A 25,642-nucleotide genomic window follows, 5' to 3' on the forward strand; every position below is an offset into this window, starting at 1 on the left:
AGCAAACTTAGCTACCAAATCCTAATAAGAGATAAGACTTGAAGTTGAAAAAGCAGGTGAAGAGGTCAAATCAAATGAAACTAGCAAGAAGATCTATAACAAAGGATTTCTTTTAAGCATTTATTTTAAGAGGTTTATTTCCACAGATTGGAATATGAATGGAATTCCCAGCTGGCCTTTTATCCCGTGCCAATTACCCGCAGGTCACAAGGCCAGCAGCCACACCCCTAGCAATATGTGAACCAGTGCCAACAATGTCTCTCAAGATGCCATCCTAAAGAAATATGTATATTGCAAGATATGAATAGAAAAACGAGAGAGCAGAAAAAGATGCAAAAAATTATATAATTACCTGAAAACCACATTTGCGCAAAAAATCTGCATCAGAACAAAACTGTAACCCTAAAAACCTTATAAATGTATTAAACAGGTATAAAAACATGTAAAAGTTGAACTATTATATTCAACATATTCAAGCTTCTGCAGTGTTGCTTATGCCCGATATGTTTAATAGACCTCAGGGGATTTGCAGTAACAACTGGGACCACTGTGAGGGTCCTTGAAGGAGAACTCCAGGAGTTGGCCCAGTTGTTGATTTCTGTGGACTGGAAGTGCTTACAGGATCAGGCTTCAAAGGGCATCCTGACCTCGAGGAAGATGAGCTTGATGTCGGATGTGGATGTGATTTTGGCAAGAGCCTTTCTGGCAGGAAGGAACAGAGGCCAGTGGAGGTTATGAGGAAGAAGTCAAGTGTTTTTAAATAGGAAGTTGGATGTGCCACCAAATGGGCAAGACAAGACCCCTACTGTGTTTAGGTAGACACAGAGTGTTATTACCTGTGTATTTATGTCAGAACCTATGTATGTGGGCTCCATCATTTGTTCTGTACTATATTTGAATTGTTAATTTTTAGCGTTATAGTGATATCATTATTGTCTTATCGTATTTCTTTATCATCGCCACTCATCCTAGCCTTGTTGCTCACTGTTGTTAGACATGTTACCTGTCAAAGTACATATTATGTCTTTATTCTTCACCTATAAAGGAAGGTGGAACCCATTAATCAATGCACAAGCTTTGGATTCTTTTTCTTTTTGTAAAACTAGGGGGCTTTGCCAGCCAGCCAGCCAGCCAGCCAGCCCCTTTGTGTCTCTGCCGCTTGCGTTTGTGGATTTCACTTTCACCAAACAACAAATCTTTTAATTCTCATGGATACGCCTCTTCATTGGGAAGAAACACTACATTTCCCTGATGGCAACACGAATTAGACGATCTACAAGTCTCCGACTTAAAGTTTATATCCAAATAATATATTCGATCTCTTTAAGCTGCTCCGTTATTTCACCGAGTAATAATTTCCGTTTTAGTTTGCACTAATGCAATCTTTACTATCATTTTTTGAGACTTTTGAATTTTTGCACTTCCATTATCTCTAACCTTCTCTGCATGTGTATCGCACCGTTTTTGAATTTATTATGACGTTCTACTTTGTCATGTACTCTTTGTCTTTTATTTCTGGCACCGGATGTGGTTAAATCTCTTGGCACAAAGTTTCATCTCGCGGGACATGAAAGTGTCTCTCTGAAAAAGTCATGTCTCGTCCCAGGATTTATAGAGAGAATATTTGTACTGACAGTTGGTAGCAAGCAAAATAACATAGCAGTAGGAGTTTTGCTTCGGTTTGACTTTGGTTGTTGGTTAGCCATTCTGGCATTGCCAATTCACAGATTTTCAGACCCACTTCCTTTTCAGCTATTTCTTTTTGGTAATTCCATTCCTCACTCTTCTGTGTCATTCATCCTTTGGGCACTTGCTCTCTTCATTTAGCAAGATCATAACATGGAGAAGTGCTAGTTTTGTTATTTTGCTGTATTCTCTTGTCACTCCTTGACCCTTTGTCAGGTATTGGCAGGTGTTCTTTATCATTCTTTGTCCAATCACTTTTCTGATAATTTGTAATTTTTATTTTTTTTAGTTATGGTGAAGCTAGGGGCTTCGGATTGGTTGAGGATCCTTAGGTGTTGCAGTCTTCATGGCTGCAGTCACCTGAGAAGGATTTAAGTCACCTGTGCATAATTTCTTGGAGTGACATTAGTTTGGCTTGGTGCTGATTGATTCAGATCCCCTCTTAGCTTTTGAGTATTGGAAAATGTTCATTATTGTACTATTTTGAATTCTTTGATTTACAATTTAGATCTTGGATAAGTTCTTTGGCAGCCTATTTTTGTTTTGGGACTTCTCCTTTCTGGTTTTGGCCTTGATTAGTTTTGGTTTGGTTCTATGCTGCCTGTTAATTTAATTTAATTTAGCTTAATTTAATTTAGTTTAGGGTTTTGTTTCCATTAGTAAGGAGAATTTTCTTTGTATGTAGTGACATTTATTGAGATTTATTGATGTAACTGAATCTTCTGATTTATTAGAGAAAACATGAATAATACACTCCTCAAGCAAAGAATATCCACATCCATAGAAGAAATTTAAGAGATGCGTTAAACAATGGAATGAATGTTGTTTAATTTGCCACCATCAAATTTACCCTTGTTTTTCACTGTATTATGGGAACTAAAATCGAAGACAAAATAAAATGTCATATCTAACATCTTTTAGAAACAAGAAATTTTCCACAGTTAACATGTAAGTGTAGGGTTTTGCCAAGCATTATGTATTCTGCCTCCTCTGTGCAGAGCCTGTACTTAGCACTATTTGTGTGCAGCTTACACATTTATTCCATGTTTCGGTAGGTTTTCTTCCAGGTTAACTGTCCACACAATGTCAGTGTTGGAGTAAATGGTGATTTCGAATTGGCCTCATGTGGCCAATGTACTGTGAATGCGACAGTACATGCGAATTATTATAAGAGGAAAAGTAACAGGAGATGAAAACCTGTAGTCGGAAAGAATGGCGATGTTACCAAAAACACAAGCAAGTCAAGTAATTTAAAGGGGATAATCAGAATAAATAGTCAGGAAAAACAAAGCCAAAGCTGGAAAAAACCTCCTTCTGAATTAAGGCAAGGAGTGTTTTGATTTTTTATCCACTGAGGGATACCATTGGATTAAAATGGTGACATATTTATACACAACAGCTGCATCGTCATTAAATCCACGGAGCAACCAGGGTGTCACGTGACTCTACACACTGTTGCAAAAAACATATCTGTTAAGTTATTTAACTTTTTAAAAAATAACCTAAAGGACCAAACTAAGGAGCCCCTAAAGGGACATGAACAAAAAAAAACTTATTTCCCATGCTTACGGGAAAGTTTCCCATGTCCACAAAAAGTTTAAAATGTTGTGAGCATGCAAAAGTTTCCCATTCACATGAGAAATAAGAAGTATTTTTTTTAACTCATGGCACTTCATAGAATCTGTATCGAACAAATGATAAAAATAAATTCTTCATGAAAAAATAAGTAAAAGAATCGAAGAACAAGATATGTATAAAGCAACCCAGAAACCACAAAGCAAAATAAAAAATATCTCCTAGCTATAACATGATAGACCATTTCATGGAGTCCCACAAAATAGAGTAAGCAGAAACCTAAGCAAATTTTTTATACTGGATAATTAAAAATTCTAAATCAATCAATGAATACAAACAAACCAATTTATCAAGTATATAATTCCACTCTATGTACTGTATATTATTTAATCATATAATAAAAGAAGAACAATTACAATGAAAAACATAAACAGTAAGTAAAATCAATTCATAATCATTACTTATGTATATCTCATCTGTGTGTGTGTGTTTGTCTGGCCCGGAAGTGCGAGGCTACAGCATGAAACTCAAAGAGTCGGCAAGGTGCTCTCAAGTTAATGAATTGGAAGAAGAACGAAGTGCGAGGCTACAGCATGAAACTGAAAGAAAGCGACTTCATCGCCAAAGTGAAACCACCGAGGAAAAACAAACAATTAAATAAACTCGTTTAGCTGCTGATAGACAAGGGGGGCAAGCATGTCTGCAAAATGAAACCGCCGACTCCGAATTTAAATTTTTTCTCTGAAAAATTCAATAGTTTCAAAGAGCCCAGGCTTTTTACAGCAGGAGCTTACACAGCTAGTATATATATACCAGTAACGGTGCAGTGAATACACTTGATTTGAGGATTCATGGTTTTCAAACTCTTTCTCTGTACGTTTAGCATTCGTTTGCTCAGAGGTTGATGCGCTTGCTGCTTCCTAAGCAGCTCTTCTTTTCTCCACCCTAGTGGCCCGCTTCTTTTCTTCTTTCGTCGGCATCTTCTCATGTTAAAACTGATTAACTCCGTGTTTGTTTTGTGGTTACTTAGTACGTTTTCCTTAATTTTTCACTTAAGCTGACACTTAAGTCTTCAATCTGCCTCAAGAATGATTTAAGACTTGAAGAGGTAGGGGAAGTGACGGTAAAGGTGGTAGGGATGAGAACGGCCACAGTCGAGAGTTGATTCTACAGTAAAATAAAATAAAAATAAAAATTGGAATAACCTTGTAGGTCAATCATCGCCCCAAAAGCGGATAGCAACATATGTGTACCAAATTTCAGGTCAATAGGTCAAATGGTTTGCGAGCTACAGGTGATTTAAAATCCCAGACAGACAAACGAACAGCCACAGTAGCATATTATATATAAAGATGTAATAAGATATAAAGATATTTTGACTTTTGTTCGTGGAAGGGAAGTTTGGATTTAGAAGGCAGGCTGCACCTATGCCACAATCTTGCTGAACTGCCAGTTTTTGGACTAGCATTTAAAAGAAAATGTTTTCCTCAGTGACAGAACACTGGCATCCATTCCAGGATTATCTTTCTTGCTTGTTCCTTATATTACTACGGTTAATGTGTTAACCATTTTTAAGAATGTTATTATATGGTAGTGTTATGTAATGTTCTCTATTTCTTCTTATTATTTATTTATTTGGCTGATGCCTTTACCCAATGTGACTTACAACATTTGTGATACAATGGGTTACATGACTTTTGTTTTTCCAGTTAGAGCACAGGCAGGTGAAGTGACTTGCTCAGGGTCACACAGTGTCAAGTAGTGGGATCTGAACAAACAAGCTTAGGGTTTAAAGTCCAATGTCCAAAGACTTAACCACTGAACAAAACTTGCTGCTCTTTAAGGGTATATTATGATCTACTGCCATTTAGGAAATAATATTTCTCATATGTTTGCGTCTTGATATATTCATAATCGTACATTGCCCCTTTAACTGCGCTTCCATTCCCTTTGTTTTGGTGATTGAGCCCCAGGAGGCAGGGCCGCCCTGACTTCACTCCTTCTGAACCCTCTTTCTGGCTCTTTAAAGTCAGAGCTACGTAAACTCAGATTACAAAATCCTTGGACTTGTTTAGATTATCGTGATTAGTACCATTTTTGTTGGATTTGCTGGTTTTTGTGACTTACTTGCTTCTTTTTAAAGATTTAATCTTGTAGGCTGTGGACTTTATTACCTTTCAGGCAACTTATGTTTTCATGTTGTTGCTCTTCTTAGTATTTTGATTGAATTTTTGTATTTTCTAATAAATCTTCCATTTACAGTCATATGAAAAAGTTTGGTAACCCCTCTTAGCCTGCATAATAATTTACTCTCCTTTCAACAAAAAAGATAACAGTGGTATGTCTATCATTTCCTAGGAACATCTGAGTACTGCGGTGTTATCAGAACAAAGGTTTTTTAGTGAAGCAGTATTTAGTTGTATGAAATTAAATGAAATGTGAAAAACTGGCTGTGCAAAAATGTGGGTCCCCTTGTAATTTTTCTGATTTGAATGCCTGTTACTGCTCAATGCTGATTACTTACAACACCAAATTGGTTGGATGAGCTCATTAAGCCTTGAACTTCATAGACAGGTGTGTCCAATCATGAGATATAAAGGTATTTAAGGTGGTCAATCGCAAGTTGTCCTTCCCTTTGACTCTCATCTGAAGAGTGACAGCATGGGATCCTCAAAGCAACTCTCAAAAGATCTAAAAACAAAGATTGTTGAGTCTCATGGTTTAGGGGAAGGCTACAAAAAGCTACCTTAGACATTTAAACTATCAGTTTCAACTGTAAGGAATTGAATCAGGAAATGGAAGGCCACAGGCACAGTTGCTGTTAAACCCAGCAGGTCTGGCAGGCCAAGAAAAATACAGGAGCGGAATATGTGCAGGATTGTGAGAATGGTGACAGACAACCCACAGATCACCTCCAAAGACCTGCAAGAGCATCTTGCTGCAGATGGTGTTTCTGTACATCGTTCTACAATTCAGCGCAATTTGCACAAAGGACATCTGTATGGCAGGGTGATGAGAAAGAAGCCCTTTCTGCACTCACGCCACAAACAGAGTCGTTTGTTGTATGCAAATGCTCATTTGGACAAGCCAGATTCATTTTGGAACAAAGTGCTTTGTACTGATGAGACAAAAATTGAGTTATTTGGTCAGAACAAAAAGTGCTTTACATGGCGGAAGATGAACACCACATTCCAAGAAAAACACCTGCTACCTACTGTCAAATTTGGTGGAGGTTCCATCATGCTGTGGGGCTGTGTGGCTAGTTCAGGGACTGGGGCCCTTGTTAAAGTCGAGGGTCAGATGAATTCAACCCAATATCAACAAATTCTTCAGGATAATGTTCAAGCATCAGTCACAAAGTTGAAGTTATGCAGGGGTTGGATATTCCAACAAGACAATGACCCAAAACACAGTTCAAAATCTACCAAGGCATTCATGCAGAGGGAGAAGTACAATGTTCTGGAATGGCCGTCACAGTCCCCTGACTTGAATATCATCGAAAATCTTTGTGATGATTTGAAGCATGCTGTCAAACAACCATCAAATCTGGCAGCCATCAAATTTAACTGAACTGGAGAGATTTTGTATGGAAGAATGGGCAACAATACCTCCATCCAGAATCCAGACACTCATGAAGGGCTATAGGAGGACAGCGTCTAGAGGCTGTTATATTAGCAAAAGGAGGCTCAGCTAAGTATTGATGTCATATCTCTGTTGGGGTGCCCAAATTTATGCACCTGTCTAATTTTGTTATGATGCATATTTTCTGTTAATCCAATAAACTTAATGTCACTGCTGAAATACTACTGTTTCCATAAGGCAAGTCATATATTAAAAGGAAGTTGCTACTTTGAAAGCTCAGCCAATGATAATCAAAAATCCAAAGAATTAAGAGGGGTTCCCAAACTTTTTCATATGACTGTAGAAAACAAATCTTTGTTTGCCCTTTTGCATACAAGCCAAGAGTTTACGGTCATCCCTCCTCTTGGGGAGCTTTAGATATATTTTAAGACTTTTCTAGTTATTTAAGATAGATTCCCATTTCAGTTAACAGTCGCAGTAAGCCGGATTGTGGTGGGCCTTTTCTGGGCAGGCTGGTGAAGGTCCTAGCCAGCCTTTTGTGGAGCCTTTTGGAGGCTGCATACTATTTTTATTATGTTTGTCATAACCTAATCACCAGAGGCTTTAGCAGTTGACAAAAACCACATGATCCATTTTACTGACATGAACAGTGCAGGCATGTTTTTGAATTTGAGGAGCATTTTTCTATCATGCCTTTTTAGAGCTAATCAAACTAACCTGCAAGTCAAATAGGCACAAAGAAAATTCTCCAAGTCCACACAGATTGTGGCCACCTGTCATAACTACTGAGCCACTGTGCAAGTCCTTTTTGAACACTCAAGTCCAAAACTAGAGGTCCAGTGCTTCATCAAATGAATTTCTTAATATGTAAACGGTAATTCCCGGCTTTCTGTTTTCTGCATTACTTTCACCTTATCCTGCCTTTACTTTCTTCTTCTTTTTTTAATCGCCTGTAGTTGAAGGTCGCTATCAGTTACCTGCATTTCCTGTATTCAATTAATATCCTCTCATCTTTTCAGTTTCTGGTATTGTTAATTAACTGCTTCCCCGCAGCACTGCTTAGGACATGAAAATGGACGGATGGACAGATGGATGATACAAAAAGCAGTTTTTTTATAACATTTAAGAACGTGCATACGGACAGTTTTGCCTTTGCGATATCTTCTGATTGTATATTAAACGTCGCATCAGTTGTCAGCCTCCCAGCAAGAAGACACCATACATTTTTTTCCCCTTTGTAACAAAAGCCATTTCTTTTTTAGTTTGCTTAATGACTGCCTGTGTTATGCTCTTTTCAACAAAAAATATTTGAGGTCCCAAGGCCAGCATACTTGAAATTTACAGGATAAATCCATGCAAACTTCAAACAAGTGCTGTCAGTTCACTGATTAAAATGAAAAAAGGAAGAGGATATAGAAAAATATATCCAGGTTTTGTTTCATAGGAGGTCATAAAAACCATATGTGTGATTAACAATAGCGCACTAGTTTCCGGCTCAGCCACACATGGACAGCAGACACAAAAAAACTTCCTCTGTCTACAAAAGGCAATTTTTTTTTCTTTCATATTCATTTTTTGAGGTCAGCCCAATGGCTAAGGAAGATCACGAGTGAGTCTTAATTGTGACTAGCACTTAATGCTTTATAACACCACCCTTACTGAGAGGAGCTGAAAGAAAGTGATTGACCTAACCATCTTCAAAATACCAAATAGCATGAATCCAAGTAGATCCGCATTTCCTAAAGTCTCTGATGGCTCTCTGTTGTCATTGGAATTTGGAAAAAAGTATCCTGTCGTGAACCTGATGAGGTGGGCGTGACAGCTTACCAGATGGACAAAATGTTAGATCGAGTTAGTGGTTAGATAACTTAAAAAGGACTTGATTGTTTGAACGTTGTCCTGCTGTTGGTAGAATTTTGTCTTACGTTTCTTATCTGAAGCCATTATCACTGCGGTGCTTTGCTAAACAAAAGAGGAGGTGATCAAAGCAAGAAGAGGTAGTGTTAGGTTTTTTGTCAGTTAAACTGTATTTCCAAAGTTTCCCCAGAAAACACTGGAGAGTTGTTGGGAAGGAAGAAACCACTGTCCATCCAAACTTGGAGCCATCACCGCCTATCCCAGCAGGTGTTTTTGGTATTGTTGTATGGGCCATATCTGGTTACAGATGGTTGATAGGGTCCTTAGGGCCGGTTTATACTTCACCGCTCAGAACGTGTACGCGCACGCATCATGGCTGCCACACATTCCCAGTGTTCATTCTCTGAGCACATTCTCAGAAATTAATGCACGAGTTGCAGTACCAGAAAAAAGTCGGGGGGTGCAGTTTAGAAAAGTCAGAACGTGACGTCAGAGTCTCTGTTTACTATCTACAGGTGACAGGAAGCCACTTTGTGGATCGCACAGGATCGATGTGTGCGCTTCGATGTTTGATGAATGGTTGGTGTGGTGAAGCAAAACACCGACATGCAAATGCATTTGTGATGCTTTTATATTCAAGCGTCATATATTCCTAATCGTAATGCCACAATACATTTTATAGCTTTCTCATGCTATCTTCGGTGCCGTTCTTTTTGGTTTTCTTGACCCTTCACAACAGCATCAAAATGTATGGTGGTGTATTTGAGCCACAGAGAAAAGTTAGGGACATAGTGAAAAGGTGTATTTTGTGATTAAAGTGGAAATTTTGGCTTACTGTAAATCTCGAAATGTCCACTTTAATCTCGTCATTTATTTTATCATTGAATTAGACCATCATAAACGTCATCTTAAAACCGACCTAGTTGTTAATCACTATGTGCTTCTGGGGCTTCCTCCTGACCTGACAGCAGCAATCGCCATGCAGAACACATTACATTTATGATATTCCTGCTCTCTGCACATTTAGAATCCTTAGATTTATACTTGATATTCCTTTCATGATGAAATGCATTAAACTATGTATATTACATTTTACAGATAAATCGTTAACTTCATTTAAATAATAAATACTGTTAATAATTTCACATGTGGGGGCAGCATGGTGGTGGAACGGCCCCTGGTGTTCCCTGCCTGGAGCTTGCATGTTTTCCTGGGGGGTTTCTACAGTGGGCTCCGGTTGCCTTCCAAAGATATGCAGATTTGAAGATTTAGTGATGCTAAAATGATGCCAGTGTATGTGAGTGCTTGTTTTCGCCTTGTAATGAGCTCATCTCCTGTCCACTGATTGCTTCTGCCTCGTGCCCAATGCTTGCTGGAATGGACACATCCCTGGATTGATGGATTTAATCATTAAACATCCTTTTCAGGGATATTGTGGTAAGATGTCATCGGAATTTAATGGGTGTTCGAGGCAATTCACAACACAACGAAGCCGAACCTGTACTCACTGTGATGATATCTCACTCTGCCACCTGGTGGAGTCTTCCAGATTTACATAAAGAACATGCGCAAATATAAACAGTACAACGCTTGTGTAGCAGTAGCATCCACAGGTGCATGTGTCACATCGCACAAAGTATAAACTCTGCCTTAGAGTTATCAGCTTGTTTGCTCTCTATCTAAAGCCTTTGGCTTTGTAGGCTTTGAGCTCCAGTCCAGGCCACGGAGTCAGAGGTAGTGTTAGGATAACAAGGTTTGGAAAGGAAGGAAGGGGATTTGAGGAGATGAGACCAGAGTGTAGGTGGTGCTCATATGGACCTGGATGGACCAGGGGCCTAATGCATAATGCCGTGCATAGAATTCACACTAAAACATGGCATATGGACAAAAGTGGAAATCTGTGCGTTCACCAACTTCCATGTTCTTCCGCTCCATAACTCCCGGTCAGCATGAAAAGTAACGCACGTGCCTGCGCCTGCTGTCCCACCCCATCTCCTCCCAGAATTATGCCTCCTTGAATATCCATCCATCCATTTTCCAACCCGCTGAATCCGAACACAGGGTCACGGGGGTCTGCTGGAGCCAATCCCAGCCAACACAGGGCACAAGGCAGGAACCAATCCTGGGCAGGGTGCCAACCCACCGCAGGACACACACAAACACACCAAGCACACACTAGGGCCAATTTAGAATCGCCAATCCACCTAACCTGCATGTCTTTGGACTGTGGGAGGAAACCGGAGCGCCCGAAGGAAACCCACGCAGACACGGGGAGAACATGCAAACTCCACGCAGGGAGGACCCGGGAAGCGAACCCAGGTCCCCAGATCTCCCAACTGCAAGGCAGCAGCGCTACCCACTGCGCCACCGTGCCGCCCCTCCTGGAATATGCAAATCAATATAAATAGACCTTAAGCTCAGCGTTCTGTGAAAAGGCAATGTGCTCTTCTATGTGTTCTATGTCTGTGAATCACTAAGTGCTTCTTAAACGGGCTTTCTCTTCCTCCGACAGGACACAGAATCCATTACATTTGTGATATTACAGCTCTCTGAATCATTAAAATACTGAGATGTATATTGATATAATTTTCTTGATGATAGGAGTTAAAGCATGTTATTAAACACGAGAACACGGTGGCGCAGAGATAGTGACAACCTGGCACCCTGTCCACAGATTGTTTCTGCCTCATGCAAGATGCTCGCTGTGCCATGTGCAACCTTCGATGAAATAATTCATTGCAGCAGTAGTGTCTCTTTCAAACGTACGTACTCCCAATTTCTGTCCTTCCTTTTCTTTCTCCAAGTACCCAATCGCCACAAAATCAGCTCTGTAAGAGATGTTAAGCCATCTGTAAGCTTAGAACGCTCTTCAAAACTTTTAAGGAACATTGAAATATCTTCATAGTACATGTTTAATTATTCCATCTATCTATCCTTCCAGTGTCGCACCAGCCCAAGCAAGAATACAGCGTGAGGCAAGAACAATCCCTGAACTAGATAGCACTGCACCATTGTGTCCTCACATGTTTAATTATTAACAATATAGATTATTTAAATGATGCTAACATTTTATCTGTATAATGTAACAAACACAATTTGCTGCATTTCATCTTAAAAATGATATTGTCATCATATGTAAATACGCGCTTTACAAAGTGGCTCAGGTTGTGCAATATTATAACTGTATCGCAAGTTTACAGTGAGGTGATTGTACTTATAAGTACAAACAGTTCTACAAGGAGCACTTGATGGACTGATTGAGTGCGTTTAGAGTTCTTGGGATGAAACTGTTTCTGAACCGTGAGCTACGTACAGGAAAGGCTCTGAAGCGTTTGCTGTATGAGAGCAGTTCAAATAGGCAGCATGGCTGAGGCAGCGTGTGCTTGATGCTATATACCAATAATTCTCTTTCCGATCAGCTGCTGTAGAGCTGTGATTCCACATTCAGATACAGTGATATAAATACTCCGAGCGGTGAGAGTAATATGGAAAAAGATGATCCGCTGTGGCAACCCCTAATGGCAGCTGAAAGAAGAGGAAGAAGGTGCAGTGAGAGTAACAACGCTAAAGCAGCTATGGTATTTGGAATAGTTTGGCCATTCCGTGGGCCATTATATTGTTACAGGTTAATTACAATCAGATGCCTTAAACTAATAAACAAAATGCAGTCAATTTCAGTGTATTTATAAAGCCACGTCAGGGATATGGATCTAAAAAAAAAGGGAAACCACACTGGAACAAAAGCACTGCTTTGACCCCGGGTGCCGCCAGTTTGCAAAACCAAGTGGAGAAATTGCATACGTCAGGGTTTGAGCTACCGTGAAAATGTGCGTGGCTTTTGCCAAGTTTAGGTTTTATACATTGCGATCTGAGCGTGGAAACAGGCTTACGCAATATTTTTGTGCATATGCACCATTTATACATGAGCCCCCAGGTCTGCTTATACTCAACAGCATTACAAATGCAGCAACATCTCATTAGTAGGGTAGAACTAACAGCATAATCCTAGCTCAGGTTTCCTATTGGTGACCCTGCTTCACAATAAGCCAATCAAAAATCAAAGTCTCAGAGAACACTTAGCAGCTTGTCCCTCTGGTGATTTTTCAGACACCTCTTGCTTATAACTGAAAAAGCCAGAAGGATTCTGATGCTCTGTTTTCATGATCTGTCAGACTGTGAGAGCTTCTCAGGAGGTTTCAAGCTACTAGGAGCTCACCTTAAGACCCTATCATTACCCCAGACATCTCCTGCTTCAAACTGGCCAGAAGGCCAGAAGGATTGCTTTCAGGATCTCTTAGATCATGAGAGGATCTCAGGAGGGTTTTAGCTTCCTAGAGCTCACCTTAGGGCTCCAACATCACAGTGAGAGTCAGATGTACCACTTCAGTCACAGTCAGTGTGGATGCTTGACACCAAAGGTAACAGGTGGGTTCCCCTTCTACCTTGTTAGATGAATGAAAAAAGAAACAAGCTATATATGTAATTATATTTTAAAAAAATCAATTCTCATCCATACTGCTGGCATTACAAGGTACCCCCACATGTTTCATCCTACCTTAATGTAGTAGTATGGTTTTGTACCTTGTTAGCCATTATGGATGTAATGGGATGTCAAGCAAAATGACACCTTTTATTGGCTAACTAAAAAGCTTAACAATATGCAAGCTTTTGTGGCAACTCAGGCCCCTTTATCAGGCAAGTTATAAGGGGCCTGAGTTGCCTCGAAAGCTTGCATATTGTAATCTTTATAGTTACCCAATTAAAGGTGTCATCTATTTTAATGCCAATTCATCATAAAACAACTTTCCAGAAGTGAAAGAAAACCCCACACAGCCTGACATTTCATGACAGCTACGTTATTCTTGCATTGTAGACAATCCATCCACCTTCTAATCCCACTTATCCAGAGCAGGGATGTTGGGAAGCTAGAGCATCAGGCGTATGTCAGGAGCAGTCCCTGGACGGGGTGCCAGCCCATTGCAGGGTGAACACACACATACCCACTCATCCACACTCTAGGACCAATGTGGCATTGTCAGTCCATCTATTCTGTATGTGGAGCTTGTGGAGAAAACCCAGGTGGACATGGGGAGAACATGCTGGGAACAACTGGAAATTGAATCCACATTTCATTGTTATGAGGCAGTAATGTTACCATTGTGCCACTGTGCCACCTGTAGACAATACAATACCAATACAATATGAAGCACACCTCTAACTAGAGAGTTACAGGGGAACTTTACAGACAGCACCACTTAAAGATTCCTCAAAATGAAAACAAATTGAGTGTTTTGTGATGGGCTCTGGAATTAAACCCAGTACAAAAACTCCTTTGAACTGAAGACCTAAAAATATAATGGATCTGGATAACTTCTACATGGAGGTATGGTCCAAGATTCCTCCCAAGTTTCTTCTCTAAATGAATTAAATATTGCAAGAAAAGACTTTGTGCTGTTATTCATGTCAGATTATGTTGTGCATTGTACTATATAAAAGGAATCATATAATTTTGACACTTACCCTTTTGAGTAAAATAATTAACATTTCATAATTATTCATAGCTAGCTGTGTGTGGTCTTCAGGACAAAACACAACCCAAAGACTTCCTAGCTGTTTTATTATATTTGCAAACTTGGAGAGGCATCAGCTAACTCTTAAGAATTACCCATTTTAGAGGCTGTGGACCCACCTGTGCTTGCTGCCCCACTGGCTTTCATAAGAAGACACTGGTGATGCCACATCTTAGCCATATCACTGGCATATGTGTCCTATTAATGTTTCTCTCAAGAAAATCCCACCAGACAGACAATGTTTTTAGTGAAAACTTCAAGCCTTGCCCTCCATTGCTGCTTTCACTTGCAAGATGTTGAGCTGCGGCATTTGCTTCCTTTGGACGTTGTGTCTCTCCATTTGTGTCATTAGCACAACGCTGGTTGTATGCAGCAGTGTTAGCTGCAGTCAGGTCTTACATAGTGAGACTTGCGGTGCATGCAAGTGCCTTAAAAATTTAAAATTTTGCATGCATGTGCTATCTAAGTGGCTGTGGTTGAACATGAGCAAAGCAGACTGCTCCGTACACACATATGCAGGTCTTTTGTTTATACTAGCTGTGTGTTGTCTTCGGGACAAAAAAAACAACCTGAAGACCCCCTAGCAGTTTTACTATATTCATGAACTTGGAGTGGCATCAGCTAACTCTTAAGAATTACCCAGGGTAGAGGACGAGGACCCATCTCTGCTTGCTGCCCCACTGGCTTTTATAAGAAGACACTGGCGATACCATACCTTAGTCGTATCACTGGCATTTGAAGCCTGTGAATCTTTGTCTCAAGAAAATCCCTCCAGACAGACAATGCTGTTAGTGAAATCCTCAAGCCTTGCCCTCCATTGCTGAGGAGTTTCACTTGCACGTTGTTGAGCCGCGGCATTTGCGTCCTTTGGATGTTGTGTCTTTTCATCTGTGTCATTAGCACAACGCCGTTGTTGCACGGCGGCATTTGCTGCACCACGGGTATTTCGTAGTGAGAAGTGAGGTGCATGCAAGTGCCTTAAAAATTTAAAAGTGCATGCATGCACCATTTTGTGGCTGTGGTTGAGCGTAAGCAGAGCAGACTGTTCCATACACTCACACACAGGTCTTTCATTTATATTAGCTGTGTGTGGTCTTCGGGACAAAAAAACAACCCAAAGACACTCTAGAAGTTTAACTATATTAGTGAACTTGTAGAGTTGTCAACTAAGTGGGCCAGGACAGGGCATATCTTGCCCGAGACGGACATGTAGTCGAGTGCAGCTGTGGCACAAACTGAACGGGATAGGATGGAACCTGTCCCAGGCAACGTTCATGCACCGCACAGCTGAGTTTGTCTGTTTGGGTTGAATGAGAAGTGAGGTGCATACAAGCATAGAAAAAATGTAAAAGTGCATGTGTGCGCCATCTAGTGGCTGTGATTGAACGTGAGCAGAGTGGACTGCTCCATATACACACACACACACGCGCGCACACACAGGTCTTTCGTTTATATGTCTAATAGCCAAGGGAATTTGCCATTCCTATCGCAATGGAAGTTTGTCTAGCTATGAATACAAAGGGTGAAAAGAATTTTTTTTATCTTCTTTTATTGATTTTAACATAACAGTAAAGTGCAAACAATTCTGTTCAGCACAAGACCTATAGTTGCACACTGTGTATGCTCCATTAAACACTTAGATTCTCCATTCCCTACCAAACATGAGAGAACAAGAGTAGAGGAGAATATAATAATAAGTTGTACAGTATGTGAGAATTGTAGACAAAGAGCTTGCAGCTGATGTTTTCCATTGAATACTTTAAAGACTTCTAGCTGAGGGTGACATTTTTGAGGGACTGCCATATACAGTGCCTACAGTATAAAAACACCCTCGGAAGTTTTTACATTTTATCGCTCTAGAACACTGAATCACAGTGGATTAAATTTGGCTTTTCTGATGCTGATCAACAGGAAAAGACTCTTTAATGTCAAAGTGAAAACAGATCTCTGCAAAGTGGTCTAAATTAATTACAAATATAAAACACAAAATAGTAAATCACCTACATATTCGTCCCCTTCAAGACAGCGTTTAGTCGCAATAATGAGAGCTTTGAGTCTGTGTGCACAGGTCTGTCTCTGGATGCTGCATGTTTTTAAAGTTCAGTTGGATTGAGCATTTCAAAGCAGGGAAATGGTCGTTACTGCCTCAGAAATCTCAGAGCGACACAAACTTTTTCTAAGGGGTTTTCACATACCCTTTAGGGTCAGAGTGCAGGGTTGGCCATTGTACAGCACCCCTGGAGCAACTGTAGGTTAAGGGCCCAACAGAGTAAGATCTCCTTTGGCAGTAACTGGGATTTGAACCAGCAACCTTCCAGATACCAGCACAGATCCTTAGCCTCAGAGCCACCACTCTGGTCCCACTCTTAAGAGTAGAATTTTGGTAATTTAGGAAACTACTCCTAACTACCCTAGGATTTAGGAGAGCTCATGAACTGTCATAATGCTCTAGGAGCTGCCAGAAGATGATGTTTGGGCTGAGAACAGCATGCACAATCTGGGAAAGGCTGAACATTCTGGAAATGCTGGACAACAATGAACTTGCAAAACAATATTAATTGGACAGAGATGGAGTAATATTCATAACAAATCTCGTACGCCACATGATCTATGCAGAGAAGCCATGAACGGTCAGTCGAAATGAAGTGTTGGTAACATTACATTTTTTGGAAACAGGGAAAAGGCAGCTTAGCAAAAGCAATGATCTGCATGAATCGGAGAACTGCCTTGGTGATCAAGAACTTGAGGGTCACTCTGGCCAAGCTCCAGAGAATCTCTTTGGAGATGAAGGAAATGTCTAGAAGGACAACCACCATGGCAACACTCCACTAATCTCGGCATTATGGCAGAGTGGCCAGACTTGGAGTTTGTGGAAAGACACCTTAAGGACTCCAGACTATGAAAACAACATTTTCTGATCTGATGAATCCAAGATTTGGCTTCAAGCCTAAGCGTAACATCTCTGGGAAACCAGGCACCATTCTTCACTTGTAAATTATCATTAATATGGTGAAGCACGGTGGTGGCAGCATTATGTTGTTGGGTTGTGCTTCAGTGGAAGGGACTGGAAGATAAGTCAGGATCGAGAGAAAGCTGAACAGAGCAAAGGGACAGAGGTATCAGTAATAAAAACCTGCTCCAGAGTGCTCTATGCCTCAGAATGGGCCAAAGATTCATTTTCCAACATGATAGTGACCGTAAGCTCAAAGCAAAGACAACACAGGGAAAACTCTGGTAATGTCCTTTTGTAGCTCAGCCAGAACCCAGAAATGAACCCAATCAAATATCTCTAGAGAAACCTGAAAAGAGACGTCCACTGATGGTCTCCATCCAACCTGACAGAGCCTGAGAGGATCTGCAGAGAAGAAATGGCGGAAAGTCCTGAAATCTGGGTATGCTTAGCTTGTCACATCAAACCCTAGGAGTGTCCAGGCTGAAATCACCGTCAAAGGGGCTTCAACTAACTACTGAGTAAAGGGTGTGAATAAGGGTGTCAGATCTTTACTTTTAATAAATTGCAAATATTTCTAAAATCCAGTTTTTTCTTTGGCATTTGGTGTATTGAGTGTTGTTGGAGTAGGGAAAGAGTGAATTTAAATGATCTTATATATAAACGTCTACACATGGAAGTGTGTGTGTCGGTCTGTCCAGCCCAGAGGTGCGAGGCTACAGCATGAAGCTCAAAGAAAGTGACTCTTGTCACCAAAGTGAAAACCACCGAGAAAAGAGAAACTCGCTTAGTCGCTAATACACAAGCGAGGCAAGCACATCTGCAAAACGAAACCTCAGAAGAGAGCGAAACTCACATAGCCGCTGAGAGACAACGCAGATGAGCACGTCGGTAAAACGAAACTTCAGAAGAAAGAAAACCTTGCTTAGCTGCTAATACAGAAGCGAGGCGAGCACATTTGCAAAACAAAACCTAAGAAGAGAGCGAAACTCACTTAGCCGCTGAGAGACAATGTAGATGAGCATGTCGGCAAAATGAAACTGCAGAAGAAAGAGAACCTCACTTAGCCGCTAATACACAAGCAAGGCGAGCACATTTGCAAAACAAAACCTCAGAAGAGAGCGAAACTCACTTAGCCACTGAGAGACAATGTAGATGAGCACGTCGGCAAAATGAAACTGCAGAAGAAAGAGAACCTCACTTAGCCGCTGATACACAAGCGAGGCGAGCACATTTGTAAAACAAAACCTCAGAAGAGAGCGAAACTCACATAGCCGCTGAGAGACAACGCAGATGAGCATGTCGGCAAAATGAAACTGCAGAAGAAAGAAAACCTTGCTTAGCCGCTAATACACAAGCGAGGCGAGCACATTTGCAAAACAAAACCTAAGAAGAGAGCGAAACTCACATAGCCGCTGAGAGACAATGTAGATGAGCATGTCGGCAAAATGAAACTGCAGAAGAAAGAGAACCTCGGTTAGCCGCTAATACACAAGCGAGGCAAGCACATTTGCAAAACGAAACCTCAGAAGAGAGCGAAACTCACTTAGCCGCTGAGAGACAACGTAGATGAGCACGTCGGCAAAACGAAACTGCAGAAGAAAGAGAACCTCGCTTAGCCACTAATACACAAGCGAGGCAAGCACATCGGCAAAACAAAACCTCAGAAGAGAGCGAAACTCACTTAGCCACTGAGAGACAATGTAGATGAGCACGTCGGCAGAAGAAAGAGAACCTCACTTAGCCGCTAATGGAAAACCGATGCGATTGATTGATTGAAGTGCCAGAATCCATGGTTTCTAGGAGTCCGGGCTTTTTACAGCAGTTTTTTACAGTTACAGTTTTAACATAAGGCTGCAACATAGGAAAATGTCTATAAAGGGAAGGGGTCTGAATACGCATCAAAGACAAGGTAGAGACTCTTGTGCTTCCATACTGGAATGTCTCCTACTGCCAGTGTGGTCCTCTCTTTATCTCATGGAGGTCATTTTCTGTTCCATCCTGGTCATGCCCTCATCACTGCATGAGAGGCTGGTGACACATTACAATAAATATGTGTGTAAGTACGTATGTGTTTGAGTGTGTGTATGTAAAGTTATTTTATGGTCTGTTTGCATACATTAAGACATTTTAACTTGAAAACAAGCAACATAAGAGACAAAGACATGAGCTGGGATTTTAAAGCAGACACACACATTTAATATTCTAGAAAATCAGGTATGTCATAGGCCATATGTGTCCCACTTAAGTTACTTCAGTTCAAAAAATATACATCACGCTCTTTCAAAAGAAGTGACAGTATATGTACAGTATCACAAGTATACAATCTGACTTTTAAATGGGATATTAATTTCCAGCATAGCCTCTCTTAGCTCCACAGTGGAAGCTAAAGGACAAAAGCTTCTTGTACTGTATTCCACCTGCCGATCTGCATTGTGCACATATGGTAGATGAGATATACCACTGAGTGTAGAGGTCAGCATTTAGCAATCAGGGTCAAAGTGCCTAACAGTCTAACAGCCAGCGGCCACTGAAATGTTAATGGAGCTTCTAAAAGTCAGCCTGCCTAAGGTTGCTGGGACTGCTTCCTGATTTGTGCAGGCCATTCTTTTTAACCGCGGGGAGAAAACAAAAGCCATTACAGACCTGCCTTCCAGTGTGTCCCACCTGCTTCTTTCTCATGCTGATCCTTACTGAAGGGGTTAGGCAGTGTTCTCGGCGTGGCGCTAGTGGCCTGCTGAGCTCCGCTTAGCTGTTTGTCGCTGCCCTTACATGCACTGAAAGGGGTTTAGCAGGATGGGGTACAGCGAAAGAAGCTTTTAGAAGCTCTTTGCTTCACTCAATGATGATTAAAAATAAAAATGTTAGAAGTTAACCTTCAGGATTCCTCCATATCTGCTCCAATGAAGAGGTAACCTCCCCACTCCTGCTTCTGTGTTCTCATGAGATTTCTTAACGTGGCATTTTTTGTATAAATAAAAATACACTCTTTTCATTATTCCTTATAGGTTTGGCCTTTTTTGATTGTATTTTCTTTACAAAAAGTATCATTTTCTGATAAAAACCATTCCAATTGCTTCTTTTTATAGAACTTTTGATTTATTCTACACTAGTCTCTCTTAAACTACTGCTCACAATCCAAAGTGGGTCATGGACATGTTAGTGGTGGATTGCCACATGAACGTTTAGTAAAGTTAGCCGAGTTCATCCAAGTGTGACTTCTATGCCAAATGATATAGCGCCCTGTCTTTACTGTAGTGTAACGTCTATTGCGATGGTATGTGAAACATCGCCGTTGCCGCATCACTGAGGGAATTCTTTTCTAAAGCAAAACAATATAAAAAATATTCCCCTTGGCATGACCTCGTCGTCTCACAACCTGCAAAACAATCAACTGCAGATGACTGACATGCAGAAGAAAGGGGGAGAGTAGGGAACGACATATAAGCCTTTGCAGTGAAGGGACCACAGAGCTTGAAATGTCAAAAATGAAAAGAAGTGGAGATACACAATGATACAACAACATTTATTTCTATAGCACTAGGGGGCTTTGCCCCCAGCTCGCTTCGCTCGCCAACTCCCCCAGCCTGTGTTACACGCCAGCCACTTTGTGTCTCTGCCGCTCGAGTATGTGGATTTCACTTTCACCAAACAACAAATCTTTTAATTCTCACGGCTCTTCATTGGGAAGAAAACACTACCTTTCCCTGATGGCAACACGAATTAGACGATCTACAAGTCTCCGACTTAAAGTTTAAATCTGAACAATATATTCGATCTGTTTTCGCTGTTCCGTTATTTCACAGAGTAATAATTTCTGTTTGTTTGCACTAATGCGATCTTTGCTATCATTTTGTTGAGAATTTTGAATTTTAGTACTTTCATTATCTCTAACCTGCTCTGCATGTGTATTGCACCAACGTTTTTGAATTCTTTACAACATTCTACTCTTTGTCTTTTATTTCCTGCCCCGGGAGTGGTTAAATCTCTTGGTACAAAGTCTCATCTAGCAGGGCGTGAAAGTATCTCTCTGAAAAAGTCACGTCTCGTCACAGACTAAAAATGTCTCATCTCATCCCAGGAATTTTTTAAGTATAATAAAGAGACATTTTCATACAAATGGTGCAGCTCAAAATGCTTTATAAGATGAAGAAAGAAAAGTTTATAAGATTAGGCAATTTTAAATAACAAAGAATAAAGTGAGGTCTGATGGCCAGGAGGACAGAAAAAAAAACTCCAGAAAAAAAAAAAAAAAACTGCAGGGGTTTCAATGCCACGAGACCACCCAGCACCCCTGGGCATTCTACATACCATAAATGATCTAAATCAGTCTTCATTGTTTTCAGGCTTCACATGAAAGAATTAGATGATGACGGTCATGTGGACATCTGGTCTTCAATCCATCAATGTAGGGACATCACAGTGCTTTGATCAGGTGGTGGTGGCGCAGATTGGCACCATAGAAAAAAACGGAACAAGACAAAGTAGGGGTTAGTAGGGATTGTGGAGCCATGATAGAAATGTTAAATCAATGTATATACAGAATATCAGGGTTACACTTGTGAGACTTGCTCGGACACCATCAGACAGACACCGCATCTTTATAAAACTCTGTTCTCCAACACACAACTCAGCTGTCCCACACAACACACTGTACTTCTTGCCCCAATCACCGTTACTCCAGGTCTTTCTCTCAATATCCCTGGGCCACATGTCCTCTTCGTCCTGCTCCCGACTCCAGCTCCCTGATCGGAGGGAGGCGGCCCCTTTAATCCTTACCCGGATGAGCTCCAGGTGCTCTACCTGACGTCACTTCCTGGTGTGGCGGAAGCCTCAGGAGAGCACCCGGAAGCACTCCGGGTGTCCCTGGAAGGATCGTCCTCCAGGAGTGTGGCAGAAGTAAATATATCCCGGGCTCTATGAGGTGCGGGGCACCCCCTGGTGGTGGATACGGGCCCCAACAGGCTTGAGCCTCCCTGCTCCCCTTCCGTGGCCCTCTTCTGCTCCAGGGCGGTTGCCCCGTCGTGGCCCAGAGGACAAATGTGCCATCTCTCGGTCCTTCCAGGCACCCCGGCCGGGTCTGACCCCCAGCCTCGTGCGACACACTACAATGAAGCTAAGAGAAAGCCATATTAAAATAATGAGTTTTAAGCAGTTTTTTACAGGATCTAACAATTTTTATGGTGCCATGTAGGGCGAGTGAATAGGATGGGGGAATATATAGCGCCATGACAGCATGCTATACTAAAATCAGTTTCAACGGCCATGGACAACTGATCGGTGTGAGCTCTTACGGCAGACGTTGAATCTAATTCTGTAACAGAGGTGCAAAGAAGACTGCGTTAAGTTTAATATTCTTCGGCAACTATGAATTTCTTCTTGTGATACGATTCTAAAGTGGTTTGATAAATTTCAGTCTACTGGTACACTCTGTAACAAAGGTGCTATATGGGCCCCCGACCCGGCACAAAGAGACAGGGAGGCACATGTAAAAATTAAACAAAGATTTATTTTTCTTCACCTGTGGGGGACATCTTCCCCATGACCCCCACAGGCACAACACGGTCCCCAGTACAGCAAAACACCAACACACACAGTCCTCTCTTGCACTCCCACTCCTCCGTCAAGCTTCATCCTCCTCCTCCCGACTCTGGCCGCTGAGTGGTGGTTGCTGGGCCCTTTTATAGTCTACCCGGAAGTGCTCCAGGAGGTGAATACGCTGCCCATACGGGCTCAGAAGTTCCAGCTGCAGTTGCCCCTGGCGGCGCCTGTGGGACCCAACAGGGCTGCACCCAACTCCAAATTCCCATGGAGCCCTGCGGGAAACCGGGGCACCGCTCCAACCCAGGGGTGCAGCCATCTAGCGTCCAGGGGGAAGTATTGCACCGTCTGTGGCTGCTCCCACTGAACATATAACAAAGGGGCGTCCAGGCCGGTCCATCCCCGGCCTTCCGCCACAACTTTTAAAAATCCTTATTCTTTAATAGCATTTTATGGTTCTTTACAGGGCTCTACGGTTCCTTGTAGAACCATTGTTTGACCAGCACAATTTCATTCTTGGGATGGTTTTTTTTGCATCTGAAGTTGGTTCTTTGTTTTCTCACTATGTAGAAAAAAACTATATCTTTAATGTATGGTATGCTACCAGTGATACTAACAGATTAAGAAAACATGGACTTGGCCTGCTTTATTGTATGCAGCAAGAGTTCTTTTATAAAATGAGGAACCCATTGGTATTTCACAAATGTGTTACCATCTAGTCATTGATTTTTACTGTATGGAGCTCATTACAGATCTAAATAGATAAAGGTTCTTTCTGGAATCTTCATGTGAATGGTTCTATTGGGAGCCAAAAATGGTTCCCCTGTGGCATCACTCCTAAGGATCACTCTGGCACATTTATTTTTAATAATATAGTGAGAACTGTGAGAATATCAGATAATATCCAAAGGTTGAGACAAGCTATAGACATTCAGCACAATGTTAGTTGGGAACAATTTACATTTCAAACAAATTTTTCAACGAGATTTATCCTCTCGCCTGTATAAACAAACAGTACAAGTAAAAAACTAGCAGCTTTTCTATTGCATTGTTAAGAAATATACAAAACTTTATAAACAAGAGGAGACCACTCAGTCCATCAAGCCCGTTTGTTTAGCTAATAGCTAAGCTGTTCCAATACTTCATCCAGGTTCTTCCTAAAGGCTGTCAAGGTTTCTGCTTCATCTCCATGTCTCAGTAGTTTGTTCCAGACTCCCACAATTCTTTCTGTAAAGAAGAGCTTCCTGGCTTCAGTGCTAAATGCACTTCCCCTTAATGTCCGCTGATGTCCTCAAATGCATGATTCAGCTTTTGCTGGAACAGCTTTATCAATGCCTTTGAGGATTTTAAATACCTGGATGAGGTCCCCATGCAGTCTGCTCGAGACTGAACAGGTTTATCTCTCAGAGTCTGTCACAGTGGGACATGTCCTTACATCCCATGATGCACTTGGTTGTTCTCCTCTGCACAGCTTCAAGTGCTGCTCTGTCTTTTTCATACCATGGTGACCAGAACTGCACACAGTACTCAAGATGAGGTCTCACCAGTGCATGATATACTTTGAGCATAACGCCCCTTTACTTAAATTTAATAGTTTTTATGATATAACCTAACGTTGTATTTACCTTTTTAATTGCTTCTTTACATTGCTTAGTCAAAATAAACCCCTAAATCCTTTTCAGAGGTTGTCCTGCAGGTTGTAGGTTGTCCTAATTCCTGTCTTTCATTTTGTATTTATAATTGAGATTCCTTTTGCCAACATGGGACTCTATATGAGGGGCAATGCATCTATCTATCTATCTATCTATCTATCTATCTATCTATCTATCTATCTATCTATCTATCTATCTATCTATCTATCTATCTATCTATCTATCTATCTATCTATCTATCTATCTATCTATCTATCTATCTATCTATCTATTGTGCACATTACAGGGCACCATTGAGCCTCCAATCCCCAGACATACACAACCCAAAACAACTCTGGTTCTAAAATAAAGGACTTTTAATCCACTCAATGCAATAAAATTATAATCACAGCTAATATTCAGACCTTTAAGTTCTCTCTCCTTCTCTCCTTCTTTCCTCCAATAAGTGTCGCCTCCTGCCTCCTGACTTTGACACCATGTGTCCATGTGTTTAAGTGGGTGATGAAGCGGTGATGTGATGTGGCCATTTGGAAGTACTTCCGTGTCACAAGAAAGCAATGGAGATCCTCTCTCGGCAGAGCCCTCTATTGTCCCTCAGGGATCCCTACAGGACTGCACTTCCACACTCAAACTCCAAACTCGGACTCTATATGATGGGCAATGCCTCTATCTATCTATCTATCTATCTATCTATCTATCTATCTATCTATCTATCTATCTATCTATCTATCTATCTATCTATCTATCTATCTATCTATCTATCTATCTATCTATCTATCTATCTATCTATCTATCTATCTAATTGCCCCCTGAAATGCTTATTCCATCTTTGGTTAACCTAACCCTAACCTTCTGGGACGCCCTGTACTCTATACATATTCTGGCCCTGACTACCTATACCTTTACAACAGATTGCTATTATATTATGTTATTATAGAATGTAAATTTTAAGTATGAAACTAGAAATGAACATTATAAACTGTATCTACAGTATGTAAATGTATTTCTAATTATATTTTGAATATTCTTAACTTGATTGATAGGCCAAGATATTTCTCAATATGTGATGCAATTTATTCAAACAGCAGTGATGGGGGCTGCTGATAAAGGCCAACTGTCATCCTTTCCTGCCAGAAAGAATACAATAAGCCGACCATGCGTAAGCAGTTTTAAAGCATTCTGTTTTTAGTAGCAAAACATGTGTCAAAGAATCTAATGAATTGTATCTT

This window comes from Erpetoichthys calabaricus, chromosome 13 (assembly GCF_900747795.2).
Source record: "Erpetoichthys calabaricus chromosome 13, fErpCal1.3, whole genome shotgun sequence".
Lineage (NCBI taxonomy): Eukaryota > Metazoa > Chordata > Cladistia > Polypteriformes > Polypteridae > Erpetoichthys > Erpetoichthys calabaricus.